Source organism: Rhinatrema bivittatum, chromosome 5 (genome assembly GCF_901001135.1).
Source record: "Rhinatrema bivittatum chromosome 5, aRhiBiv1.1, whole genome shotgun sequence".
Classification (NCBI taxonomy): Eukaryota; Metazoa; Chordata; class Amphibia; order Gymnophiona; family Rhinatrematidae; genus Rhinatrema; species Rhinatrema bivittatum.
Window position 1 is genome coordinate 115,106,620 of NC_042619.1, and position 17,441 is coordinate 115,124,060.

The window sequence follows — 17,441 nt, forward strand, 5'->3', positions numbered from 1 at the left end:
GGAATAAGATTTCTGCATGTATAGCATCCTGTGCCCAGTCAGTCAAACTCAGAGATGTACTCTAATCAGATTTATCCTATCTATGTTACTCCTTACAAGCTGGTTATGTAGCCTAACATAGCATCTAATTGTTGGTGATGTAATTAGGAGGAGAATTAATTCCTATCATCTGCAAATAATCCAACAACTCTGGATTCTTAATCTTAATCCTTAATCTTATTCTTGCATGAATCTTAAAGCCATTAAAACATTTTGTCATGCCTCGTATTCCAGAGGTCTGTTTGCTGCTGTTTGCGGTGGTTACTATCCTTAACCAAAAGGCCTGATGCTACACTTCTGATGCAACTCCAACATTGCTCTCTGCTTCAACGGCAGGGGGTGAAAGGAAATTGGACTCAAACAGAAACCAACAAGAGCCCCGAACTTGGTGGTCTGAGAAACTGATAAGTATGAGAGCTTGCTGGGCAGACTGGATGGGCCATTAGGTCCTTTTCTGCTGTCACTTCTATGTTTCTGTGTTGTATTTTCTAAACTTGTTAATTTCTCTAGTGCTGAAGGAGGACAGTATTACGGATCGTGGATCACTGGGCCGAAGGGGAGTTGGCACTACCTATGGGGAGGAGCCCCACAGGTCCCCACCGTCAGTTGGCAAGGTAGGGGAGAGGCTGAGACCCCACTGGAGCTTCACCACTACCAGCCCTCATTCCCCTCAGGTTGAGCCCTTGGGTACCGGGGCCGGCTGGACCTACATGGGGTCTCAAGCCCAGGAGAGAAAGGTGGAGGAGCTCAAGGTCAGGCTATAGCATGGTTCTTGGCAAGCGGCGAATCTCGTGGTCCAAGTACAGGCATAGGTCTTGACAGGCGGTGAATCTCGTGGTCTGGGTACAGGCGTAGTTTTGGGCAGGCAGTGAATCTCGTGGTCCAGGTACAGACATAGGTCTGGGCAGGCGGCGAGTCTCATGGTCTGGGTACAGAATACAGGTTAGAATACAGGAACGCAGGAATGGAACGTCCAGGAGCGGAAGCAGGAGCCAGGAAGCCAAGGCAAAGTCTGAAGATCAGGCCTGTCTTGACATAGGCCGGGCTCAGGAGGGAGGAGCCATGGCACTTCCTGTTGAGGGCCCTTTAAGTAGCATCCGATGACGCATGTGCGCACATGCCTGGGACGCCCGGCAGTGCAGGAGGACCCAGGTGGAGATCGGCTGCATCCTGGCTGAGGAGGAGCGGCGGCGGTGGAAGTCCGGCGGGGAGATTGCGTGGGTGGGGCGCGTCTGCCGTGGCTCCCCGCCACCACCAGACTCCCGGAGCTGGCGAGAGGCGGGCCGTGGCACCGGTAGACGGAGGGAGCCGGTCGCGGGCCTCTGCGGCTGGTTCCCATACCAGTACCCTCTCCTCTAAGCCCCCTTCCAGAGGGCCTGGGTTTATCAGGATAATCCACGTGGAATTGTCTGAGCAGACCCTTATTGAGAAATTTGGTGGAGGGTTCCAAGGAATTTTCCTCCGGGCTGAATCCCTCCCAGGATAGTAAGTATTCCCATCTTCGGCCTCTTCTCCTAACTTTAAGGATCTCATGGACTTGGTAGATTGTCTCATCCTCGGCAGAGATTTGAGGAGGTTTGGGTGTTTTCCAAGAGGGCCATGCGAGTACCAGGGGCTTTAGCAGGGAAGCGTGAAAGGAGTTATGTATCTTCAGAGAGGGTGGTAGGCGGAGTTGGTAAGTCACGGGTCCTAGTTACCAGAGAATGGAAAAAGGCCTGATATAGCGGTGAGCCAGATGCATGGAGGGGACACTCGGGTGAATGTGGCGGGTGCTGAGCCACACCTTTTCTCCTAGACGGAACTGAGGTGCAGGTCTACAATGGCGGTCGGAGAATTTTTTAGCCGAGCGAGCTGCCTCTTGGATCTTCCGCTGGGTGTGGATCCAAAGTTTTTTTCAACTTTCCGGCCGTCACCTGGGCGGCAGGAGAAGGAACAGATAGGGGAAGAGGTAATGGAGGAAGCGATTGCTTCCCGTAGACGATTTGGAATGGCGAAGCCCCCGTCGCAGTACAAGGGTGTGAGTTATGAGAGAACTCAGTCTAGGGAAGCAGATTAGCCCAATCGTCCTGGCGGTTATTGATATAGGATCTTAAGAACTGTTTTAGGGTTCGATTGGTCCATTTTGCTTGGCCGTTCGCTTTGGGTTGATAGGCCATGGTGAAGTCCAGAGCGATATGGAACTTTCTGCAAAGGTTCAGCCAGTACATAGCGGTGAACTGAGGCCCACAATCCGAGATGATGTGTTGTGGAAGACCATGAAGTGCTGGATGAACAGTTGCGCCAGTTGGGACGCCGAGGGAAGGCTGGACAGAGCCGTGAAGTGGGCAATTTTGGACTAGGGGGGGGCATTCCATGAAGTTAGCAAGTAGCACATTTAAGACTAATTGGAGAAAGTTCTTTTTCACTCAACGCGCAATTAAGCTCTGGAATTTGTTGCCAGAGGATGTGGTAAGTGCAGTTAGTGTAGCTGGGTTCAAAAAAGATTTGGATAAGTTCTTGGAGGAGAAGTTCATTAACTGCTATCAATAGCCTTTGCCAGTATTCAAAATGGCGCCGATAGCCTTTGCCCTCACTATGTCACAGGGGCGACGGTCGGCCCCTGTGACATAGTGAGGGCAAAGGCATTTGGCGCCATTTTGAATACTGGCAAAGGCTATCGATAACCATTTTGAATACTGGCAAAGGCTATGGACTGCAGGAGGTCGGTCCCAGAACCTTGCTGGACTTTTGGCAAGTCTTGTGGGGGTCAGGAGGGTCCCCCAAAACTTGCCAAAAGTCCCTGGTGGTCCAGTGGGGGTCCAGGAGTGATCTCCTGCACTCGGGCTGTCGGCTGCCAGTAATCCAGGATCCATCCCCTGCCAGTAATCCGGGATCCAGCCCCTGACACATGGTAGGAGCACAAGATGGCGCTGATGGCCATGTGATAGGGGCTGACCAATGGCACCGGTAGCCCCTGTGACATAGTAGGTCAAAGGCTATTGGCGCCATTTTGAAACCGGCACCGAGGGTGTGAGTGCAGGGGATGACTCCCGGACCCCCCACTGGACCACCAGGGAGTTTTGGTAAGTCTTGGGGGGGTTAGGAGGGTGGGGGGTTGTAGTTAATTTAATTTTAGTGGGGCACCATACGGCTGAATGCAACGTATCTGCCCCCCGACGAATCTGAATCCCGAATGCAACGTATGGCGTCCCTCTGCACATCCCTACTCCTTACCAGTCTGGTGTTCAGGATCTTTCTCATGCATATTCATTATGGATAGGCTGAAAACTAGACTGGGTTGGGAAACATTGGGGTAGGGAATATTTCTTACAGTGACTCGTCTTCCAGGAGTAGTGGCTGTGAGTCTTTCATGACATTTCTTAGTTTTTCCAGCCCTGAGCTATAGTGTAACTAAAGGGGTATTCTCTCTGTGGTTTTTCTTTGTTTGTACCCCTTATACAGGGTGACCCAGGGAAAAGTAGCCTGCCTGCGTGGCACTGGTATTGGAGGCGGGCTGCTTTTTCATGGGCCACCCTGTAGTTTTATACATACAGGGTAAGCAATCGACTGGTCCTATTTAGGAACTTCTTCAGGAGTGACTGGGAGGGACAAGGAGCATTTTGGGGGATTTATAGGTTGGGCATATTGGTTCAGTTGTCCCTGCCCCTTGTGAGCAGGATTGGGATATGAAAGGAGTAGTTATTGCTTCTTTTTTAAATTCATGCCATTGTATTTTTTTTTTTATTTGTAATTTTGAGGTTAAGCATTAATAACAAACAGAATGGGTACAAAAGTACCAAGCACAAAATTGCAGAGAATACAATGAATTATAAAACAGCACATATGCAGCCAAAGATATAATCAAGAATATAATCATGAATGAACAATAAACAAGAATACTGATTATAGCCTTGCTGGATCAATCTGTTAACCCGTCATGAAGACTCTCCCCATTAGAGGGTCACGTTATCTAATCACTAATCTGCCGTTGTATATAGATACAATATGGACAGGTAAAATATAAAGAGAACTAGAAAGTATGCATGCTGTGTAGCCAATCATAGCAACAGCTGCCCCGTGCAAAGCTTGCCGTTGAGAAGACCATACAACTGATGGAACAGGACAATAAACTATTGAAATAAAACCTCTAATATTTTTGTCTGAGTTTTAATTCGTTCCACCCATTCCCTCCCCTCCCCCCCCCACTACAAGTCTGGACTTCTGTCTACCTCCCACTCACCTACTTTATCAGAGTGTATAGCTACTGGGTAACGAAGTAAATAAATAAATAAGAATGAAAAGAATGAAAAGAAGACAGGGCATGCTCACACTATCCATCATTAACCTTCTCCTTCCACAAAAGCAACATTTCCAGCGTGTCTCGAAAGTGGCTAATCTTTTTTGTCTGACTGCTGTTAATTTGTTTAAGTAACAGACTGTATTCAGTCTTCTTAATACTAAAGCCATAGAAGGTACCTGGTCTTGTTTCCAATAACAAGCCAATTCCATTCTTGCCGCAAGAATAGCCTGTTGTAGGAAATAATCCTTTGGTCTAGTTAATGTGTCCCCATAAAAACATAAAAGAAAGACAGTCGGGCTTTTAATTACCGGGTATCCCACTATGTCCGACAATAATTGGATGAGACTGTCCCAGAATTTCATCACTATGGGGCACACCCACCATATATGCATAAAGGTGCCCACTGCACCACATCGCCTCCAGCACTGCGCTGAGACCTGCGAATAGAACCTGTGGAGTTTTGCAGGTGTTAGGTACCATCTATACAGCATTTTATAGCCATGTTCCACTATTGAGGACGCAATGGAACATCTATTAATAGCCAGAAAGGTAGTGGCCCAATGTTGGCTCGTCAGAATAAGCCCCAAATCTTTTTCCCATCCCTGTATATGTGACGGTTTAAAGGTCAACTCTCCATTTAAGATAGTATAGAGGTGAGAGATTACCTTGCTAAGGGAACTAGCTGTGTCACAAAAGCCTTCAAATAAAGTTTTCCCCTTTTGAAGATCTATATGTACCCCAATATGAAATATATAATGATGTAGTTGACAATAAAAGTAATAGGAAGAACTGGGTAAATCAAATTTCTGCTGCAACTCCTGAAAAGTCAGCATTCGCCCCTGACTCCAAACATGTTCCAATCGCTGGCATCCCTGTGTCTCCCAGCTCCTAACCAAGGTTTTTGCCATACCCGGTGGGAAAGCTGGATTTAGAAAGATAGGGGTCCGCATATAAGCGGCCCTAACTCCCGTCAAAGAAACTTTCCATGTGTCCCAACAATTCAGTGTGTGTAAGACAGTAGGCGGGCATCGCTCTGACAACTGTCGCAATTGTCTAGGCAACCATGACAAATGAGCCAAAGGAATACCCCGCACCAGATCTTCCTCCAACTGTACCCATCGTTTATCTGTAGAGAGACGATGCCAATCAAGTAGTGATCGCAGTTGGGAAGCCGTATAATACCACTGAAGACAGGGTACCCCCAATCCTCCCCTAAGTTTAGGAAGATATAAGACCTATCTACTCACTCTTGGGGGTCTTCTTTTCCAGATGAATTGCAATAACTTCTTTTGCCATCCTCTGATGGCCCCTACCGGGATTGCAATAGGAAGGGTCTTGAACAAATAACCCAACCTAGGTAGGATATTCATTTTAACCGTGGTCACCCTTCCTAGCCAAGAGAGATCTAGCCACTCCCATGTTTGTAAATCTGAGATAATTTTGTTCCAAATCCCACCATAATTAATTTGGAAGAGTTTATCTAGGTCAGGGCCAAGTTGCACACCTAGATATTTCAAAGTGGAATGTACTAATTTGAAAGGATGTTGCCTATTCAATCTGTGAAATATGTCTGCAGGAAGTGTCACATTTAAAATTTCAGATTTGTCAACATTCAGCTGGTAACCAGAGATAGCACTGAATTTCTGGAATTCATGTACCAATGGAGGTAAGGAGCTTTCTGGATAAGCCACTGTAAATAAGATGTCATCAGCAAACATGGAGAGCTTATACTCCTGAGAGCCAATTTTCATTCCTTGAATTTCTGGGAGCAATCTAATAGTAGCTGCCAAGGGTTCTAGGTAAAGTGCAAATAACAAAGGTGATAGTGGGTACCCCTGTCTAGTACCTCTGGCGATATCAAAGGGCTTGGTGTATCTCCCATTAACCTTAATACAGGCATTGGGCTTGCAATACAGTTTTCGGATGCCTGTGGAAAACGGGCCCCCCAGACCCACCTTATGTAAAACGGCAAAGAGGTAGTCCCAATGCACAAGGTCAAAAGCCTTTTCCGCATCTATAGTCAACAAGACTAATGGCATATCTGCGGACTGCGCCTGCCAGATTAAGTTCACCACCCGGCGAACATTATCTGCCACTAGACGGCCCGGGATGAATCCGGTTTGATCGGCATGGATCAGATGAGTAGCAACAAAGCTTAATCTGTTCGCCAAAATTTTTGCCAAGATCTTTAAATCCAAATTGATAAGAGAAATGGGTCTGTAAGATCCGCAGATCATTGTATCTCACCCAGGTTTGGCTAGAATGGTAATGCCTGCCCGATTAGCCGCTGTAGTAAACTGTCCCTACCCCAACAGGTGATTAAAAGCATCCCGCAGTGGGGCAGCAAGGATCGCATGAAATCACCTATAAAAGCCCGCAGAAAAGCCATTGATTCCCGGGGATTTACCCATTTGCAAACCCTTGAGGGCCTCCTGAACCTCTACAATGGTAATATCCTGATTCAGACAGGTTTGTTGAAGAGCATCCAAATGAGGCATATCTATGTCTTCTAAATATTTCTGTATCGCAATAGGAGAGATGTCTTCCCGTTTAGAATATAATTTTTGATAGAACTGTGTAAATCGCTCTCGGATGCTATCATTGTCCGATAATATTTCCCCATTCTCACTCCTAATCTTCAGTATTTGATTTTGGATAGCTCTAGCTTTCAATTTCTGGGCCAGAAGGTGGCTTGCCTTATTGCCCCCTTCGAAATACCTCTGCTTCACCTTATCTAACTGAAATACTGTCTCCTTGTGGGAGAGGTCTTTCAGTTCCGCCCTCAAGTGTTCAAGTTGCTGACCTAGTAGGGGCTCTGGATGCCGTTTATGTCTTATCTCTAGCCTACCTATCTGCTGTAACGGTGCCAAACATGTTTTATTTTCCATTTTACGCATATAAGATGCCCTTGCTATTAATTTACCACAAACCACGGCCTTAAGGCACTCCCAAACCACAGTTGCAGTTACATCCCCTGTATTATTGTCTCTTATGTAGTGATCAATGTCAGTCTCAAGCTCCTTACAAAATGTGATATCGTCAAGGAGACTTTCATTTAATTTCCAATAGCGTTCTCCTGAGGGTGCTCCCACTCCCTTAAGCTGTATCCAGATAGCTGCGTGATCGGACCACGTGAAGGTCTCTATTCCCATTGCCTGAGTATGATTTATTAATGCTTTATCAACTAACAGGTAATCTATCCGAGAATAGGATTGATATACTTTAGAGTAAAAGGTACAATTTTTTTCACCTGGATGAAACAATCACCACACATCCAACAGTTGCCAATCCCTCATCAATCGTTTAAAACTCTTTCTATGCGCGCTACTAGAGCCATGTTTCCCACTACTAGAATCTAGAAAGGGATATCTAGTGAGATTGAAATCCCCCCTATAATAATGTGTCCGTCAGCCCATTGCTGCAGGACACTGGAAAGATTTTGCAAATAGGGCCCCTGTCCCTGATTTGGAGCTTACACATTCACTAGGGTATACAAAGCCGCCCCCATTTTGAACTTTATGATAATATAACGGCTCTCAGTGTCCCTTAACACAGATAACACGTCTATGAACAAATCTTTGGAAAATAGCACTCCCACTCCCCCATACTTATTAGTCTTAGTGGCAGCGGCATAGTATTGCGTCGGGTATTGCGGTGAGACCATAAGTTTTTTATATGAGTTTTTTAAATGAGTTTTTAAATGAGTTTCTTGGCACAATAAAATATCTACCTTTGCCCTGCTAATGTCCTGGTATAAGATTTTCCTTTTATAAAAGGAATTTAAACCTTTAACATTCCAGGAGAGAATTTCCAAATCACCCATCAATAGAACTTATATAGATTAGTAAAAGGTCACCCAGCATAACACCACAAATCGCCCAACCCCAAGCAGGATAATTACCAAAAGTTAACCCTCGCATGTACTCAGACTTGTAGGCCACCCCCATATCCCTACCCCCCCCCCCCCCCAACCCTTCCCTTAGGATCCATTGCTGGATGTGAGGACTGATGTCACCTCCCATGATCTGACAGCCAGCGTGTGACCCATCTCCCCTCTGAAAATATTACCTTACGGTATATCAGTTAGATACCCCTCCATAGTAAACAAGACACAAAGGTGTCACGAAAACATCTCAACTCGAAAATACCACAGATGGCTCCGGCATGGTATACTATCCCTAAGCCTCCATGTTACCTGATCAAACTAAAGGCATAATACCCAAATAGTATTACTGAAATATCAGTCTACATGGACAAACTCAGTCTTTGTTGGTGTGGTAGCCGGGAATGTCTCCTGAATGCCTGCGAAGCCTTCTGCCTCCCGACTGTACTCGTTGCCATCTTTGCGCTATGTCCAAAGAAAATGGTGGGTTGGGTTGCTTTGGAATCTCCGCCAGTGTGGTCATCAATCCGGCGGCTCGGAGTAGATTCAAAGCTTCGTCCACTTTCTGAACTCTAGTGGATACCCCCTGGATAGTTATCAATAGTCCAAAGGGGAACAGCCAGCGATATTTATGATTATTAGCTCGCAATACTTGCAAAACTTCACGAAACTCCCGTCTCTGGTGGATAGTAATGGAGGATAAATCTTGGAATATTTCTATTTTTTTCCCATACCATTGGAAGTCCTGCAAATTCCGAGACTGTTGTAGAATTTTCTCTTTGAGCTTGTAATTATGAAAACAGACCACAACATCCCTAGGCACATTTCCTCTGGGTTTTGCTAATGCTCTGTGGGCCCTGTCCAAGAGGATCTGCGGAGGAGTTTCATCTGCAGTATCCTGTGAGTCACTAAGCAGTAAGCTGCAGATATCTGAGATTACTTTTTCACAGTCCATATAGGGCTCCCTTTCAGGGATCCCCCAAAACCTCAGGTTCCCTCTCCGAGACCTGTTCTCCAGGTCTTCCAGCCATAGTTGATGTTCCTCTACTTTCTGTTGTACACTTGTACAGGCCTCCGTTACCTCAGTCACTACCTGTTGTTGTGCTCCCATCTGTGTTTCCAAGCCGTCCATACGCGCCCCCAATTCGGCATAGTCACGCCGCAGATCCGTCGCCAGGGTTTGAAATTCATCTCTGAGGGTTCCCATACCGTCTTTAATTTTGCTGAACCAGCGTTGGAAGTCTGCTTTAGATAATGTAGCATCAATCACCTGAACTGGCGATTCGGTGCTCTCCTTTCTCTCCGGGGAAACAGACCCCTGCACTGCTGCCTCGTGCTCAGAGAGGCCTTCCTAGAACTCCGCTGGCGCCGCAGTAAACGAAAATTGTTTGAGGTCTGCGATTTTCTTTCAGACCGACATGCCTGGCTTAGTCTAGCTCACAATTGCCGTAGTTATACCAAGATTCGAGTGTGAAAACACTGTTTTACAGGGTTTTTTCTAAAAATGAGGAGCGGAGCTCGAGCCTCACGCTGCCATCAGCTCGATGATGTCACCTCTTCCTCCCCCATTGTATTTTTTTGATGCATGCAACTGTGTGGTATTTATTTTGATGTATTTATTATTCCTGCGTTTTTGTAAGCTGCCCTAGGTCCTTCCTGGAGAAGGGTGGCATACAAATAGAACATTTAATGCAATTTGTAATTGTAAAAGTACAAAAAATGGAAAATAGCTTAGACAGTCCACCAGATCAAAGTAATTACTCATTTTCTCATTTCTTTTGAGTACAGTCGCAACAAAGATGTATCCCTTTGCTTTAGGCCCCACTGAAGAACAGGAAACTGCCCCTTGTTTTCACACTCACTGGCACCAGATTTTCCCAGACAAGAACTGGTACCCCATCGAACTAGGGGTACTTTTCCTGCCCTTACCAGAGAAATACTGCAGATCCCTCTAGCGAATCCAAAACAAAAAATAGACACACACACCCCCCTCCTTCTCTCTTCAGGCCCCAGATCAAATTGTAGATGCTTCCTGAGATCCTTAAGGCTGTTATGACATGATATAGTCTGAACTGCTTCTCAAGTTGCTTCACTTTCTTAGAGTACAGAGGGTGAGTTCAATTGTAGGGCAGTGAACCCTTCTCAGTCCAGGCTGTTACGAGCGCGCGCGGGCGCGGTCGTCTCCAGCGGGTGGTGAGCCCTTGGGCCACGGCAGGACTCAAGGAGGAGCCCAAAGCCACACCGTGGGAGGTGAGCTGAGCAGGCATGGGGAGCCAGGCGGGTACAAAAGCAGGGAGTCCGACCCTCAGCCGGACCTGCACGCCCATGGTAGCCAACACTGGGAAGTTGACTGATGAACGGTCCTCCGACTGTTCCCGGCCCTTTCGGACCTGCCGCTGGGAACGGCAATGGGCAGCAGGCCGGACAGAGGCGAGGGCAGACAGAGTCCTTTACACTGAAGACATCGTAGACAAGGCAGGTGCAGACATCGTAGACAAAGGCTAGTGCAGACATCGAAGAGGAGGGCTGGAAGGAGACATGGGCACTGTCCCTGAGGGCGCCCTACTCAGCCCACCCACGGGACTGAGTCGCGGACCACCCCATCCCATACGCGCCCTACACAGCCCAGGAAGGCTGGTCGCGGACCACGTTGAGAACAGGAGAGCGCAGGGAAGATCCAGGCGAGCAGGAACTCCGATGCTGGGATACTGACATCCGAAGCCCTTTCGGCTGGCAGGCAGGGAAGCTCCAGAGCGCAGGGAAGAATCCCACCTGTTGGCCACTCCAGGGCCCAACAGGCCAGAAGGCTCAGGAGCCAGACAAGACGTAGGGCAGAACAAGCAGAACTGGATCAGGACATCAGGAACACATCAAGGCAGACGTCAGTAACATCAGGAAGCAGACATCCGGACAGAGACAGGACAAGGCACCATCAACACAGGCAAGACCACGGATGACCTGGATCGAGGAGAAGGTTACAGGCAACTGTAGCACTCAATCCGAAGGCCGACATCAGGACACACCAAGGCAGACATCAGTAACATCAGGTGGCGGACATCAAGGTAAGACAGGACAAGGAGCCATCAAAACAAGGTAGACCATGGAGGACCTGGATCGAGGAAGAGGTACAGGCAACTGTAGCACTCAATCCGAAGGCAAGTTTCAAGTAACAAGAAAGTCCTTATATACTGGAGGTTGTAGGCAACTCCCTGGGAGGAGTTTGCCAGGACCGCCCCTCACTGGCCCTATAAGTGGGGTAGAGAGCTGCGGGCCGGCCCCTAGGAGAAGGGCGTCGCCAAACAGGAAGTTCAAACGCCGGCAAGCAAACCACAGGCAGGCCTCAGGAACCGCTAGGCCTCCCAGGCCCTGGAGCAAGTCCTGGATGGTGCACAGGAGAGGCCCTGGCTTCGAAGTGGCCTCCGGGAGGAAGGTAAGATACCTCCTGTAGCGCAGCAACAGGGGGGATCGTAACACAGGCTCCTTTATTAGGATAATTCTAATAAAGTTTTAGACAGAGAAATTCTAAAAAAATTGTGGTTAGGTCAGGGGCTCTCTTCCCCCTTTAGGAGCTCTTTGAACAGAACTGCATGTTTCATGTGATTTTTATTGGAGCTCCAGGTGAACTGCCTTGGTGATGGCTCTAGCCACTGTTGCTAAAGGAGTGGATGTCTGCACTGCATTCTGGATGCATAGAGAGAACCTAATTCTTGAGCACCAGAACTTTGAGCACCTTTGAGCTTTCTCAGTCTTTACAGTACCAGCTTCAGGTTCACTATCATAAGTCTCCCCTGCACCAGTATCCATGATCATGGTCAGGCTTATCATGGTAGGGAAGAGGAATAGGTTTGAAAGTGAATCCCACTCAGTTCAGTGGTCATTGATTTCCTGTAGTTCAACCTGGAGCCCAAAGCACTTCCAAAAACTTCACATATGTCCACTAGAATCCTTAGTAAGACCTGGACTGCACAGAAGATGTTGATGTCATCCATGTAGATCGAACACTGCACTTGCTGGCTTCCTTGGATGACTGGTACTGTGATCCCTTTGTAACACAGAAAAGGAGAGAGAAGTCAACTTTGACTAACTCGTTTTCCACTTGTTATTCATTGTAGTGATAAAAATTCTAGTACATGATTAATATGTTGTGACTTTGTTTTCTAGCCTTGATCACGCCTGTATCTTTATTACCGGGATTTAATGCACCATCGTTTCGCTATTTTGGATATAGTATTAGCAACTGATTTTTTCCTATGGCAGCTTTAATTTTGTTTGCTAAAGCCTACTTAACAAACAGTGCTACTGCCCATCAAAAGCAAGGATGTAGTCAATTTTCATTTTTGCCTTACAGATTTCCCATCAGCCACTGCAACAAATCTGCTATTCGCATCTGGCTTATTTTCTGAGAAAATGGAACTTTAATACAGCCTCCCCCCATTACCCTGCTGATAAAGTAAGCTGATGATCGATAGGTGTAAAATTAAATAGAAAGCAAATTTATTTATGAATTTCTTGTACATTTCTTTGCTCTCAGCTAATGGGTTTCTTGTAATCATTATTATTATTGGTTGTTAAAATGTCCCATTTCGAGACAGAACATGCTTTCCCCCCTAACTCCTGCATACATTATGCACATAGAAAGAGACTGTGTCAAACTTAAAAAGCATACCAGAAGAGATGAAAAATAAACCTCATACTAATGCCCATCACATTTGTGATGCAAATAGAAAGATCTTATGTGATTCAAAGGTATGAATTCTTCCCAAGGCACCTGACAGCTACACTCATTTAATGACTCAGCCCTGAGTAATTAATTAGACATATTTAAAAAAGATTTTATTGTAACTGAAGAAATTAGGCATGCCGCATTGCTTTCTTTTGTATCGCTTGTTATTGTTCTGGGTTTGCTCTGTGAGTTTTTGTGACCTTTGGGGATGTAGGTAGAAGTTTATAGTGAAATTGGTTTCTTTGATTTCTTGCACAAAAACTATAGAACCCTCTCCCTCCTACCCACTCAACACACACACACACGATTTTGAAATAAGAACAGATCTTGGGAATTTTCTTTTTACATTTCTTTAAGAGCTTTGATGATCAAATGAGTGCTTTTTCAAAGATTTGTGTGTATGTGAGTGTTGGTGGAGAGGGAGGCAATTGCCATGCGTCCAATATATGCATAAATATTTTTGTTTATGTCAACAGATGAAGAGGATGGGGAGAGGACGCCATATTGATTTCCATAACTTGAACAGGAGATTATTTATCTTTCTTTCCCACATTGACAGGCACACGTCCCAGAAACTGGCACTCAATCAGTTCTGCACAGCAGGCCTAGGGGGAAGCAGAGCAGTCTTTCAGAAGCAGCTCGCACAATTCACCTTAGAACACTTCATCAACACATGATGCCCTGGCACAATCCCAGAGGTTTTATTAACAAAAGCCCTCACTGCAGCTTGAGTTGCCAAGGAGTTTCAGAGCAAGTCTCCACCACTCTGGGATTTCAGCACCACTTTTAAGTCTATTCAATGGCTCCATTGGTTGCACAGAGGAAGAAAGAAAGAGTTGAACTCTAATAACCGCAATGCTTCAGCAGAAAGAAAGACAACTACTGTGTGGGCCTTGTAGCTGATGTGCCGTTTAATCAAGCAGGCACGACAGATTGATGCAGATAGATTTTCCAGAGCAAAATCTGTTCTTATCAATTCTTATTATATAACATTTTCTATGAAGGAGATTACAGGTAACCTCAATCCTCTGGATTAATCTGTAGTCATATATTGCTATGAACTCAGACGAACACAAAGAAGTCAAATCTTGTGCCCTTATGTGTACGATCCATCTCCTTTTCCCCATATTTTTAACTTTTTCAAATAATGCATAAGTGAAAATTGCTTAAATGAAAACTATTCTCAGGTTGCCAACATTTCAGAAGAGCACATAGCAAATAGTAAACATATATAAACCAGATGTTGATTCATTTTTAAGTTATTTATGAAGATCCTTAAATGGCTTCCCCTTAATCCCCGGGGACTCTGGGAGCAATTATGTCCAGAGCAGTATCGCCAATTAAGAAAGGCGGTGCAAGCTTGTCTTGTGCAGCCAATGATAACTCAGGATTAGCTCGGGAAGGAGTAGGATTTGAAGAGGAAGAGGAGGGAGAGGGGAGAAAAGATAGTGGAGGTAGTAGTAGGAATAGATACAAGATAGGGAGCGGGAGTAACGGTCAAATGAGTAGGGGTTTGAATTGGGGTGTGGTGATTGGCAGCAAGTAAGGAGTCACGTGTCAGCACTTTGGCGCCATTTGAGCCGGAGCAGCGTGGCGAGAGGGTGCCTGGGGGCTCGCGATCAAGAGTGTGAGGCATTTAGGTGTAGGTATCAAATCAAAAGTGTTAAAAATCATTAATAGTAAACCTTTCAGCCAAATCGTAGTTTGTCGGGGACAATTTTATCGTAGTTCATCTGAACTGTTGTTGTTTGAGAGGGCACAGCGCCGGCAGCGCACCTGAGAGGAGCGGATTCCTTCCTACATAGCGGCTCTTTCTCCTGCGTTTACCCAGTCCTGCAGCAGGGAGGGCTGGTATCATCGGTGGGACAGATGATGAGAAAGGGCAGGGTGAGAAGAGTGCGTGCGGCCTTCCGTGCGGGCAGGCCTTTGGAAAGCAGAAGAGGCAGAGTAACGGCAGGGCCCCATCCTGCGGGTCCGGCTGATTCCCCCTCGGCAGAGACAGGCGTCAACCTCTTTGATGCAAATTCAGGAGAAAGCAGGCCGGAGGCAGGACCGGCTGTAGGGCCAGGCGAAAAGGGGATCGCCGCAGGCGGGGAGGATTTTTTTGCCTCTAGATTTGTCTATGGATGCGTTGGGTGGGGCATTCAATTCCACGCCTAGGCCATTTATCGGGGAGGGTATGCAGGGCATGGCTAGGAGGGCAGAGTTTCGATGGGAACGTAGAGGGGAGTGAGATTTCTCAGTGGAGAGAGGAAAAGGGTCATGCATGGGGCTTGGGGGGGGGGGGGTGCAAGGGAGCAAGAGGAAAAGATCTGAAGGAGGCTGGGGATTCTGGGATGGGCGGCAGGCAGATATCGGTTTGCAGACATGGGAGGGGAAGTTCCAGGAGCTCGAGTTGACCAGGAGGGGTCTGAGACAAATGGAGAGGAGTCGGGTGCTTAAAAGCAGTTCCTTGGTTGGGAGAGGAATGCGATCTCCAAAACCAGGCCCTCATGCTGGCAGGCGGCAGATAGCACTTGCTACAACAGGGATGCGATCCGGGGGGGCATTACTTAAGGGATGAAGGTAGGTACACCGGAAAATATGTGGAGCAGGCGGCGTGGGCTGAGGAAGGGAGAGAGCAACATGGTTTTGGGGGATGGCCTACATGGCAGAGGGAAGCGGGGCGGGTGGGGAAAAAGCGGGGTTGATTCGGAGGTGGAAGGCAGGAGGAACGCAAGGGAGGGGGTAATGGGAGTCAAAGACATGAGACCAAAGGTTCCAGTAGGGATTTGGGTATGGGATAGAAAGGGTTTGGTGGCGAGGTTTCTGCGGCTTGTGCATATGTATTTACAGATGAGGAAGATTCTGAAGCACCATTTACCTCACAGCACGAAGCTTGGAGAAGCAGGGTCCAACCGGGTGTGCCTGAGAGGAGCAGGGCGGCTGGCACGTTGGGCAGCGGAGGCCAAGTGGTTTCAGGAGGACAGCTGGGAGAGAGGGAGGGCACAGGTGAGTTGCAAGGACCAATAGAAAGACAGGAAGGATGAGGAGCTCACAGGAGGAAGAGAAGACAGAGGTCAGCAGGGAGTAGTGCAAGCTCGTCATCGACTTCCACATCATCGTCCTGTGAGTCGTTGAGTAACCGAGTATAGTGATTCAAGGGAGGAAGGGCCACGACAAGATATGGAGCATCCGGCATTGGCTTCCTTGACAGAGGTATGGGAAGGGGTCCCACATAAATTAAGGAGGAAAATTCGTAAAAGAAAATATATTAATATTTTCCAGTTAATGGAAGGTAGAAGGGGGGGGGGGGGGCAAGAGTGATAGAAAGAAAAGCAAGAAGAATGGAAAAAAGGCTACGACAGAGCTTAAAGTATCTAAGAATATCATCAACTGGGTATGATGTTTTTTCCGATTGGCTAGTGTGGTGGGGCACTTTCAGCCTGATCAGTATGGGGCATTGCTGGCATACAGTGACAGCATATTAGGGGCGTTTAGGGACTACGAAGGTTGGGCCTGGCTCAATTATGATGAGAAATTTAGGGACAAGATGGCAGGGAACCGATTTATGTCTTGGGGGACTCAAGATATTAATCTGTGGTTAACCCAAATGACAAAGAAGAGTGCGGGAACTATGAAACGCGTAATGGGTGGGTCTCAGGTGGTGGGAGGGGCCAATTCCAGTGGAGGAGGAGGGGGCACCTATTCCTTTCGGGCCAGCTGGACAGTTGGAAAAGGGACGGTGAGTGGGAAAGGTGCGTCGGGGAGTGGGGATGTCTGTTGGAGGCTTAATAAAGTCACGCGCCTTTTTCCAGACTGCAAGTTTTGGCACGCCTGTGCTAACTGCAATGGGGCCCACCCATCTTCCAAGTGCACCCAAGATGGTAACACAGTAGTTAAGAGTTGAAAGGCATGAATTGTTGAGGCCGGCGGGATCGCCAGTGAGGTTCGCAAGCCTGACTAAGTGGCTGCAAACGTATCCGAGCCATAAGGTGGCGCAGTTGCTTTATTGGGGTTTCAAGGAGGGTTTTCAGATTCCGTATGAAGGTCCTGGGGGTGGGGGTGGGGATCCGGAACGCAAAATTGGTGGGGCAATTGGAGGGGGTGGTGCGGGAAAAAATGGAGTCGAAGTTGCGATTAGGAAGGATTGCGGGCCCATTCGAGGTGCCTCCGTACGACTGGATGCATCTGTCTCCTTTGGCAGTTATTCCAAAGAAAGCAGTTGGGATGTACAGGTTGATCCTTAACTTGTCTTTTCCGAAAGGAGCATCAGTGAATGACTATTCCAAAAGAAAAACGTACGGTTTGTTACGCTTAATTTGATGCAGCTTTAGCGCTGGTGTGGCAAGCGGGGCAGAGGGCCTTAATGGCAAAGGCCGACATAGAATCAGCTTTCAGATTGTTACCTATTCACCCGAGCAGTTTGCACCTATTAGGATTTCATTTTGATGGGGGTTATTTCATTGATAGGTGTTTGCCAATGGGATGCGCCATATCTTGCGCATACTTCGAAGCATTTAGTTCCTTCCTGCAGT